Raw genomic sequence first — 11129 nt, forward strand, 5'->3', positions numbered from 1 at the left:
TAGCTAGTGTTGTAAACATGAAACAATTGTGGACTTCCTCCACCTCTGATGACAATGCTTTGTTAATAAACTAAGAGTCAAGTCCGTTGTGATGTGCACCATATATTGGGCCTAGGTCGTTATTATTATATGGAGCAAAATTGTGGACTTCGAAGAGGAGATATTTTTGTGCAGTGCCTACCCTGAAATCATTCATTTCAAGGTGTTGTCATGCGTGATAATGAAGAAAAGGGAGACACAGTGTAATAATATAATTGCAGAGGTCAGGATCACACAATTCATTCAAGAAGGAAGCTGGGATTGATCCCAGTTTTTTTGTCTCATGTTGTGCATTGCAGATACTAAATGGGTATCTCTTTCTCACTAGAGGTGGCTAGGTCGCATTTAGTGCATTATAGGGTGAGATGAGGCCTATGCTAATCTTATCAAGAAGTCGAAACGTACTGCTTTTGGAGATAAATCTCATACACAAGCAGAGCACACCTGCAATTCAGATCCGCAGTACTCAAAGGCATGTTTCTGTGCAACAGGAAGTGTCAAAGAACAACTGGGCAGGCTGATGTTGAAATATTTTTGGTCCTGAGTATCAAACCAGATTGAAATACATCCTGCTTCAGTCTGCTTTGCAGCAATATGGAGTATGGCATAGGCCACATCTCACCCCACGAAGAAACGGTTGATTTATAGCTCATTTCGGATTTATGGTATGTTTTAATGTAACTGTTGATTATAATCTATACTGCAAAAAATAGCACATATGTATTTTAATGTTTTTTTCTGAATTTGTTCATGCCTTGCATGGGTGTGTACTTCATGGGTCAAAAATGTAGACGAAGAGAGGCATTTAAGAGGTGATCCCATTAAGATGAATAGAGAATGGGAACTTATTTTTAAGAGTAAAATAGACTTGAAATGTATCAATAAAATCTATCGAGACACTTTGTCAAGTGGATGAATAAAAGTTAAAAGAGGATGGCTTCTACCATAGGTGGGTGAGTTGGCAGGTTTAGTATTGCCATAGAAACATTGATCATGCTGGCATTGTTACAATAACGGTCAAGTACCATGGGTCTGGGTTATGTCCTCAAATCTGCTGTCAGGGATTCCCTGGAGTAGTTTTAACAGTCTTTGCCAATTCCAAAAAGTCCAACGTTTGCTGCAAATGTAGGAGTAACCCAATAGAAATAAAAACTTTCACCATTATGAATTTGGTTCCATTGTGTGCTGTAAATGTTTGTCCTATTCCTATTCGCAGACGTCAGCTAACCGCCACATACTTTTATTTTGCTTTCTATTTTAGTAACTTGTAAAGTGCATAGCAGCCTGAGAAGGTCTTCCCAGTGCTAGCTGAATAGTACTACAACAGAGGAAGACCAACAAGGCCATAACCTATAGTCTTTGTCTTTTCTTCGGTCATGCTGAGTTAAATCTAGGGCATTTGTGACAAACAACCACTCAGTGTTCATTATGAAACATAGCTAGTGTAAATTAATTATATCACTTTTCATCTGTACTGTTTAATGGACCGCTGCTAATCACAAATTGTCTGAAATACTATATCATTAAAGGTGTCCAAATGGTACTGTAGCCTAATATGGATTCGATGATGACTTTATCAACATTCCTACTCTTTCTTACAGGTTTAACCATTTAATAATAAGTGAAAAGCTAGGGGCTTGTAAATAAGTCCCAGGGTATTTAGCAAACCTTTGCCGGGGTTGGACTGCCACAAGCTTTGATTACTATAATGACATACTCAGAATTCCACTTTCAGGATACCAGATTTAGAGGAAATTGTTGAGTACCATATTGAAGGTATTGATTGATTTTCCTCATTGTTTTTTAATTGAGCTGTATTATAATTATTATTTCTGTGACTAAACATTGATAGGCCTTGACAACACAAATACTTATAATTATTATCAGTGTTTCTAGGGAATTCTAAGTAATTTTTTCAAACCATAGTATGGGATCCATGGAAATTGGGCTTAAAGACAATGGTGCTGGGTGTGGGGTGTTTCTGCGTACAACGTGAAAGTTACTTGACCTTTATTAGCTCACAATGATTTTCACAGATTAGAAGTAGCTCTCACTTCAGAAAAGGTTGGATACCCCTGCTTTAGGCTAAGTGGTGTGGTGGCAACCACAATATTTCCATTAGGGTATATTAGAATTGCAGTACATACATTTCTCGTGGTTGGACCTAGGTATCAAAGTGTTAGTCTGCCACATGACAACCTAGTTCATGCTCCAGCTCCTGGTTTTTGGGCTCAACGTGGTTGTCTTGACTGAGCGTCCTTATGTTAGGAAGCCCTTAAGCAAAACGTAGAGTGTTCTATAAGGACGTTCACTGGGGTGCTTCCGCTAGCAATAATGCAATAGGACATTGGTCATCTGCTAATTTTTGAAATGTGGTCATCCTTAAGTGGGACACTAGGGTATATGTGCATTATGCCATTAAAAGCGACTTCTGTAATCAGTGTAGGGTAAACAAAAGTAAAAGCATTTACTGTGGATATTTCTACCAGTAACAGGACTAAATTGCCTGTAATGATCCAGGGCTGCATGTACAATACTCTGGATAAGTTAGCTTTTGACCACTACCCTTCACTACCAGCTTGGGGTAGCACACTGAATCCCGTTCAAGATACAGGGTCTGGATTGCAATTATTTAGCATGAACTAACAATTGCTAATGTGTGTGGGCCATAAAGTTGTGTTGAGTAAGTCCCTTCCCTCCATACACACCACTCCAATTGGCCCACCATGATCTTGAAGGGCCCTTGTACAGCCCATGGAAAATGATCCATCTTGATAATCTAGAGAAAGTAAAAGTGGTAATAGGGTTTTGGCAGGTGAACATGCAGAAAGATCATTAATAGTACAGCAACCAGAAAGTCAGTAGGCACCTAACCTTGGCTGTGTTACGGACAGAACCAGGCACACAGTCTGGCACTGGCACTGTCCATGAATGCACCTGTCTGCCACCTTGAGGCGCTTGTATGTGGACTGGGTGCAAGATAGGCGTCTCCCGAGATGAACCGACTGAGGAGCACTGAACCTTTGGTCAGGAGGGTTGTGGGCCTTGCTGGAAGAGTCAAGCTTCATTGGCGGTTTGAAAAATTCCGGGCATGGCAGAGGCATGGTGGAACAGCCCTGGGTGTGAGGGGAGGTTTGAGGCTCATCTCTCCAAATGTGATGATGTAGCAGGGGGGACATTTAGTAGTGGCTTCCATGGAAGGAAAGAATAAGAGGCTAATAATTTTACCCAGGATTCCTCCCAAAAGAGATACTGTCATGCTCTAATTTCTATTTGAAGACAACAGGGGTTAGGCATAAAGTCAGGGAGGTGTTATTGTCAAACGAATATCCAAAGACATACTTTATTTATGAGTGTCCTGCTTACTTAGCTGATGGTATTTCTACTAGTGCAGCAAAGCTGATCATGTGCTCCTGGACTAAGTGTGTGACAGTTTGCTGGGAAGTGTGACTATTTTGGCAATAGATGGGAGTTTAAGACTTCCTTCATCTATATGTGAAAAAGTGAAACATCCATTTTTGGTGGATAATTAAGCTTAGGCATAAGTAAAGAACACATCTAGCTGTATGAATTAATGTGAGCAGCAAGACACGTACATTGATCATCAACACTTCAAAAAGCCATTGTGACAACAGGACCCATTGTGACAACAGTGGATCGCTTGGCACAAAGGGTCAGGGCCATGCCGCACTTGATTATTTGGCACAGAGTTTGAGATCATGTTACATTTGATTACTTGGCACAGCAGCTCAGATCACACCTCACTTGATTGCTCAGTACAACGGCTTTAGTTACGTTGCTGCCAACAACCACGTCTCACCAGGTTTTCACAATTCTGACCCGGAATCAAGGGATGGTTAGCAGCCCACAAATATCAGGGCACACAGATTGCTCTCTGTGGTCTTCTGCACTAGCTGACCCACCACATTGGGGCCACACTGCACCTCGCTCCTCTTAGAGACTCCTCTTGCATGATGGGCAAGCTCCTGTCCTTTCCGAGGAGGCTGGATGGCTTCTCTGAACTGGGAACAGGTGATCAGCTCTTGCAGCAATGGGTAGACATCAGGCGATGTCCCCATATGTACAGGAAGCTGAGTTTTAGGCAGATAGCAACTATGGTTGCCAATCAGTCATCTGCGTATTTTAGTCAATGATAATTTGGAACTGGTACCATCAGTGAGTTAGTGGGTCTCGCTTTGATGTAGTCAGAGCAGACAGGAGATGCAGATCCACAGCCCACTAGGTAGTTCTCCTTTCAAGTGTCCTCTTCAGGCTATTTTCCAAACCATGTCTTTGTGTAAACTGATTATCCTTACAGACAGGTAGTATCCAGCCTAGAACAGAGGCTCTAAGAGATGTGAAGTTTCTGCACCACGATGTTATCAGCCACACTGAAAATTGATCCGAGGAATGCTAGCCTCAATTTAGGTGTCCCTTTCACCTTGAACAACAGACTTTGAGAATCAGTTTAAGCTGGTTCTCCTTTTCAGTGTCCTCTTAAGGCTGTCCTCCAGGCAAACCCTTTGTGTAGAGAGTGATGTTCCTATGCAGGGAAGTCTCCAGCCTAGAGCACCCACCACAAAGGCACAAAGAGGCGTGAGCCTTCTGAAGTTGTCTGTTTTAGCCACACTGAACAGTGATCAGGCAAAAGACAATTATCTCCTATGAGGCCCTTTTTTTACTTTATGCAACAGAGACTGCAGACCCACCCTTTACCCCCACCATTTACTAAACAGCAGGGCTGCAGGAAGACAAATCAGCAGCTCCTCTTACCATAAGACCCAATTGATTTCCTGAAGGAGCATTATCCCATCTATCCACATTCAGCAGTTAAGTCTCCTCCTTTCAACTTCAAGAATGTCAGCAATACATACCACGGTGTGCAAATAAAAACCCCACTTCCATCTTGTGCAACAGCTCATGCCATAAGTATCCAAAATGGATACCACAGGCCTTCATTACTCTGATTCACTGATGCATTCCATGCATGTACCACGCAGGCCACATACTAAAGCACACACACCATACACTTGATATGTTAATGCTAAGATATGGCCACAACTATGGTTTCCCAAAAAAGGAGCCACCACTGCTTTATGTACTAAACCCACAACAGAGACAGTAGTTTACTTTTGGTACAATGAGGACGTGCTTGGTGTGCTCATCCAAGGCTAAGGATAGGTCCAGGACCTCACTCACCTCAAGGGACTATCCTAGACCCCTTTGTGCACACTAGATTAGTGTAAGATTAGGGCCAAAACTGGGATACCAGATACACACAGTCTGGCACTTAGGCACTTAAGACAGAGGAACAGCACTCCCATCAAATCACTATGTCATTCATATATGAGAGTGGATTTGCATAATCCTGTATGATTTAAAATATTCTTGCTGTGAATAACCCTGAACTCTTTCTATACACTTGTGGTAATCTCATATATGTACATTGGATACCACCAAATGCAAACACCATAAACTAAAGAAACCATTCACGCTGTCAAGAGTTATTTTGCATATATTTTGTGATAAACTGATCATAGGTCTAGTACTGTGGATATTCCACACTTTGTGTGTATTTGTGGGAAAATTCAAATTTCTATAACCCAATACCAGACAGTATGAATTGTCTGGCTTAACCATTGGAAAGAGAGGCTTGTTCATTGTTGAGATACAAGGCACTATCACACCCTAACCCTGTAATTCTGTTAAGATTGCTTTTATATTGCCCTTCTCCTCTGCTCCTCTGACTTCGATGGATATTGGGCTTTAATCAGTGTGGTAGCAATTGGGGGAGCTTCAGAGGTTTTTTGGTCAGTGACTCCCCAGATCATACCAGCCATCTTGGGGTGGGAATCGCCACCCTCGCACTCATAAGTGCAGCCGTCTCTGGGTGGCAACAATCAGAGGAATCCGTCAGCACCCCCCCCCCTTTTCAATAAACGCGGTCTAAGGTCTAGCTATGCCACTGGCTTGAATGTGTGGCTCACTCTGAAGAAGATTCACATGTGTCACCACTTTTTTTTTTACAACATTGGGGTTTGTTACATGCCCACCCTGAGATCCTCTGATACTACTGAAGAGAAATAATGATAAGTGTGACCAGAAAAGTAATTTTATAGTGCTCAGTCTGTCACATCTATCTGTAAACTGTGTCTGAGAAAATGTACATATCCATTTGTCTTTCTACCTCAAGGTATTCACCTGTAGGAGCCATGATCACTCCATGAGAATCTTTCAAGCTATTGTCTGTTCTGCAGAAGGACTTTCATTTTCTGAGGCATCTTTTTTCTTTTCCGTGGTCAAGCCTGACATTTTTTTCTTTTTGCAATGAGCTTTTGAATAATAACTTTACTCTTCTTTCTTCACACTCTGCTTGGTATCTAGAGACTGTGTCGTTTAGAGTTTCTGACTTGCATACTTGTCTCCTCTATGATACTCAGGGGATATTTACAACAAAATGTCAGAGCGCAGTGTTACACCAAAATTCATAATGCCATGATCCAACCTCTTTAAAATGCAGGGATGCGCTGTATTAAAAAAAATACAGAGCACCCCTGTCTTTCCCCTAGCGCTGCTCCAAATAAAGCTGCCTAGCACCAGCGCAGGCACCCTTGCGCCATGTTGCAAGGGAGCCTGCACTGCAGGGGAGATTGTTTATGTGCAGGGAGGGATACCTTCCTGCACATAAACACCTTGAAAGGCGATTTGCTCTTTCTATCTGCAGCACACATGGAAAGAGCAAAAAACGAGGAGAAAGTAATAGGTTGTCCTCGTATCACCAGTCTAAGACCTGATATTTCCTTGTCTTAGTTTCTGGTGCTGTTTCAGCCTTGTAAGTATGGAGCACAGTCAAAAAGCAATGGGTGTTGCAGCGGAATGCCCACTGCAACACCCATAAAAAGAAACACAATTGATGGACGGAATGCAGAACAAATCAAAACATTCACCCCCAGTCTAGAGATCTGGTTTAAATCCATCATGCCACCTCAGTTTAGACCTCGCCATATGCAAATCAGTCTTTACCCTGTGCCTCATGGGAATTCTCCATCCAGAACTCACAAGCCAGGTCCTTCCTGGACCAGAAACAAGCATTCTAGGCCCGTTTTTGGGGTTTCACCCCTCATCAGCCAGGATAGCTTGAATCCAGTGGCACAGTGAGCCCCGGACCCCCGTTTATGGTTTATGAAATTAATTTGTGATGCTTGAATCTTTTCCAAATCAGTGCTGTAGTTTAGATAAAAATTCTACTGATTGTAAATCATTAAGAAAGGCAATTATGCAGATGTGCCCTGGTTTTGTTCTTTTGTGTTGTCACTGTAGGTGGTAGAACGAGAGTTCACAAATTTGGAAAGGAACTTAGATATTTGTGGATAAGGTAGTACTCCTTTTTGTCAACTTAGCAGGTAGTTTTTAACAAGAAACTAACCCATCCGGATTCACTTTTGTTAGATTCACCAATTCTATCAATGATAGAACGATGATGGCTGACTGTTTTCCTATGTCTGTTAGACGAGTCCTACACCCGACTTGTCACCAAGAAATCGTTTCCAGCAGAATCAGAAAGAGATGCAGGTCACCATGACTGAAATTAGGTGAAGAAAACTGTGGTTACTCCTGACATTGTAGAAGTGTGGCTCAATGGTTAGAGCAGCAGACCCTGATGCAGAGGTCTGGGCCGGACCAGGGTTCCATTCCCGCCTCAGGCGGGTCTTGGGCTAAATTTCCCCGGACCTGACAATTCTCGCCTCCGTGCCTATTCTAATCATGGGTCCCACGCTGCAACTCTGGGCAATAGCTTGCTTAATCTCCACAACGGCCCCAACAGTGTCAGGATGCTTGGCCTCACCTTGGGGGGCCCAGGAGTGGGCACTTCACATGGAAAGGCCAGGAGGGAATCCAGAGCAGTATGTGTACAGCGCCGTGATACCCCTTGGGGTGATTGTGCGCTATATAAGCACTACAACATTTACATTCACATTTACCTACCTCTCATTGATTTGTTTTCACCTTAAACTTTGGAGCACTTGAAATCACATTGGTAGTCTTGCTGCAAGGTCTTGGGTTTAATGTAAGATACTAGGAGCAGGAGCGGCTAGTGCAGGTAAGAGTGATGAGGCGGGGTGAGGGGGGACCCAACAAACGATGACTAGAGAAAATTAAATAGATAATGAATTTTACCTCTTCGTCTGTCGAGTCCCCCATCCCGTCCCACCGCTCCACCACTGGGGCCGCTCCTGCGCAGGATACAGAGGATTTTCAGATGTTGCCAAACAACGCATATTTGATACCAAGGTTTGTTATAATCTTGGAGTAACAACCCAAGATACTATGAGACAAAATAAGGCCAAATGTAATAAGGTCGGAGAAACAGTTGATTGTATGGTTCTAAGGAAAGTGCTGGGCATCGTCAAACATGGGCTGTCCACATATTTATCAATAAACTTGCACAAAAAGGAATTCCATCACTGGCTCAGCCACAGAAACAGGGGAACTGTGAAGTCAGAACAAAGCACACCAGCCACCATTCTCAGCCCAATCAACAGCCTCGCATCTGCTTCTGGATGAGGAACTGTACAAAGAATGAGAGACTGTGCACTATTAAGAGTGTTAGGGGTAAGCCTAAGATCATTCTTGCTACGTCATGCCCAAAGGAGAGGGGGTGCTTTGGACCATAGCTTAGAGAAGCACCTCTGGACTCTAGCAGCAGGAGACTATTTGAATACTGATTATATCTGTGTGTAGTACGTAGTCCTCCTGTGTAATGTGCCTACCTTGCTTTATAATCATCAAGTTCTGAGTTAGACAACTCTTGATTATACAAATGTGACTTTATATTGAGTGTTGAGGTTGAGCAACTCTACTTAAGGATTTCCATCCCCTTAACAAGTTGATGGTGACAGAGAGGCTCAAGGAGCAGTGCTCTACGTCACTTAGGCAATGCCTTTCATATCTGACAGAAAAGGATACAGAGAAACTTGCTGTGCTAACTGGTAAGTGGTTAGCCAATAGGGTTAACAAAGGACTGTAGCAGCATGGATCTAAGCCAAAGGTAGAGAGGAACTCTCAACAGACTGGTTCCAAACCAGAGGGTAAGGGCAGAGACGACTTCCAATGTTCCAAGGGAGAAGAAAACAGAAAGGAAAATGGGTTCTGAGTCACGGACAACACAAAAAGGGAGGAAAGGAAGATTGTTCCCAGATGATGACTTGTTTTAAGTCTCATAAGGAGGAGCATTAAAAGAGAGACTATCAGAAGAGAAACCCTATTCCAGGTCCACCTGTGATAGTGAGTGTGTTTAATGGGGGTGAAGGGACACAAGAGGGCCCTGTTGTATGCACACTAGTGGCTTTGGAAATTTGGAAGAAGGACCCAGATACCTTAAAGCACATACACACAACCATTGGTTTTGTGTCAGAAGCTTGAATCAATAGACGTAGGTTCCAGCCCTGTGTTATACAGGAGATTACAGGAGTAAAGTAGAGAGGGAAGTGTCTCAAACCTGAATGGATTCTCCATTGTGTCAATGGCACAAGTTAGTTAGCCATTGGAGATGACATGGAATTTTTGGATTTCCCACGTTAAGGTATATTCAATGAAGGGGGGAGAGAAGCATGGACCTTGAGGTCTCTTGGGCAATAGTTGGCTTGCACCACCTCAGCTATTATGACCAGAACACACGCTGCATATCAGTCTCAAGAGGAGATTGGGACTATTCCAGATTTACCCAGATCAGAATAGGATAGCAAGTGCATCAGGGCAGACTCTGAGAAGGCATTGGCTCGATCATCCAGGCCCTGCTCCAGTCAAAGAGGAAGAGGAAATGCTCCAAGATGGCCACGTGCTGGAGTCTGGGTCACTGCTAGAGCTGATTGGGGTGTTGGAAAACCTACCCAGGGAGAATTCCTGAAGGCACAAGTTGAGTACTTTATGTTTGTGAGACTTTGTAATCAAACCCAAGATCAGGTCAGCAAATGAGTAGTTGGAAGGCATAATTTTAGCAGTGAGGATGGGCTGCTTTACAGTGAGTGTGTGAATCCTGATCCATGAGCTAGAAAGAGGTTAGTGCTTCTACTATTACAAGGGAACTTCCTGTTAACAATGACCCACGAAGTGCCCTTAGCAGGATACTTGGGCATTAAAAAAGATACAGGATACATTGTACCCACTATTCTACTAGTCAGCAATGTGCAGAGACATGAAACGGTTCTGTAAAAACTACCCTGCTTTTCTGAATCGTTTTTGGCCACTATAGGTGTGGCAGGGTATACTCAGACATGAGTCCCTTTCTCACTGCACCATCAGGATTCAAGCAAGCCGGGCCGAAGACGGCTGAAATGCCAGAAACCGGTCCCCGGTAGCTTGTCTCCTTTTTGGTGAAGAATTGGCTTGGTAGTTTAGTCTGCCCTGTTCCCATGATGCACTGGGCCAGGGACAGACTGATTTGCATGTAGCCAGGTTCTGAGCTGGGATGGTGCAGTGAGATAAATAATGGTGATGGATCAAGCCCTGATCTTTGGACTGGGTAAGAGTGGTCTGCTTAATTCAGACACTCTGTTCATCACCACCCCCTTTTCTGAATCGTTTTTGGCCACTATAGGTGTGGCAGGGTATACTCAGACATGAGTCCCTTTCTCACTGCACCATCAGGATTCAAGCAAGCTGGGCCGAAGACGGCTGAAATGCCAGAAACCGGTCCCCGGTAGCTTGTCTCCTTTCTGGTGAAGAATTGGCTTGGTAGTTTAGTCTGCCCTGTTCCCATGATGCACTCGGCCAGGGACAGACTGATTTGCATATAGCCAGGTTCTGAGCTGGGATGGTGCAGTGAGATAAATAATGGTGATGGATCAAGCCCTGAACTTTGGACTGGGTAAGAGTGGTCTGCTTAATTCAGACACTCTGTTCATCACCACCCCCTTTTCTGAATCAAGAAACCATTACTGGCTTTGCCCATTGTAGGAGTTTCATTTGAGCGAGTTGGAATAGACATTGTAAGTCCATTTGACTCCTTCTGAGAAGTTCTGGGGTCTGATCAACAGAAAGACTGTTGAGAAGTACGGGGATGATTTTTCCATCGTTTTTCACTGTTGCCA

This window comes from Lissotriton vulgaris, chromosome 9, assembly GCF_964263255.1.
Source record: "Lissotriton vulgaris chromosome 9, aLisVul1.2, whole genome shotgun sequence".
NCBI classification, from domain to species: domain Eukaryota; kingdom Metazoa; phylum Chordata; class Amphibia; order Caudata; family Salamandridae; genus Lissotriton; species Lissotriton vulgaris.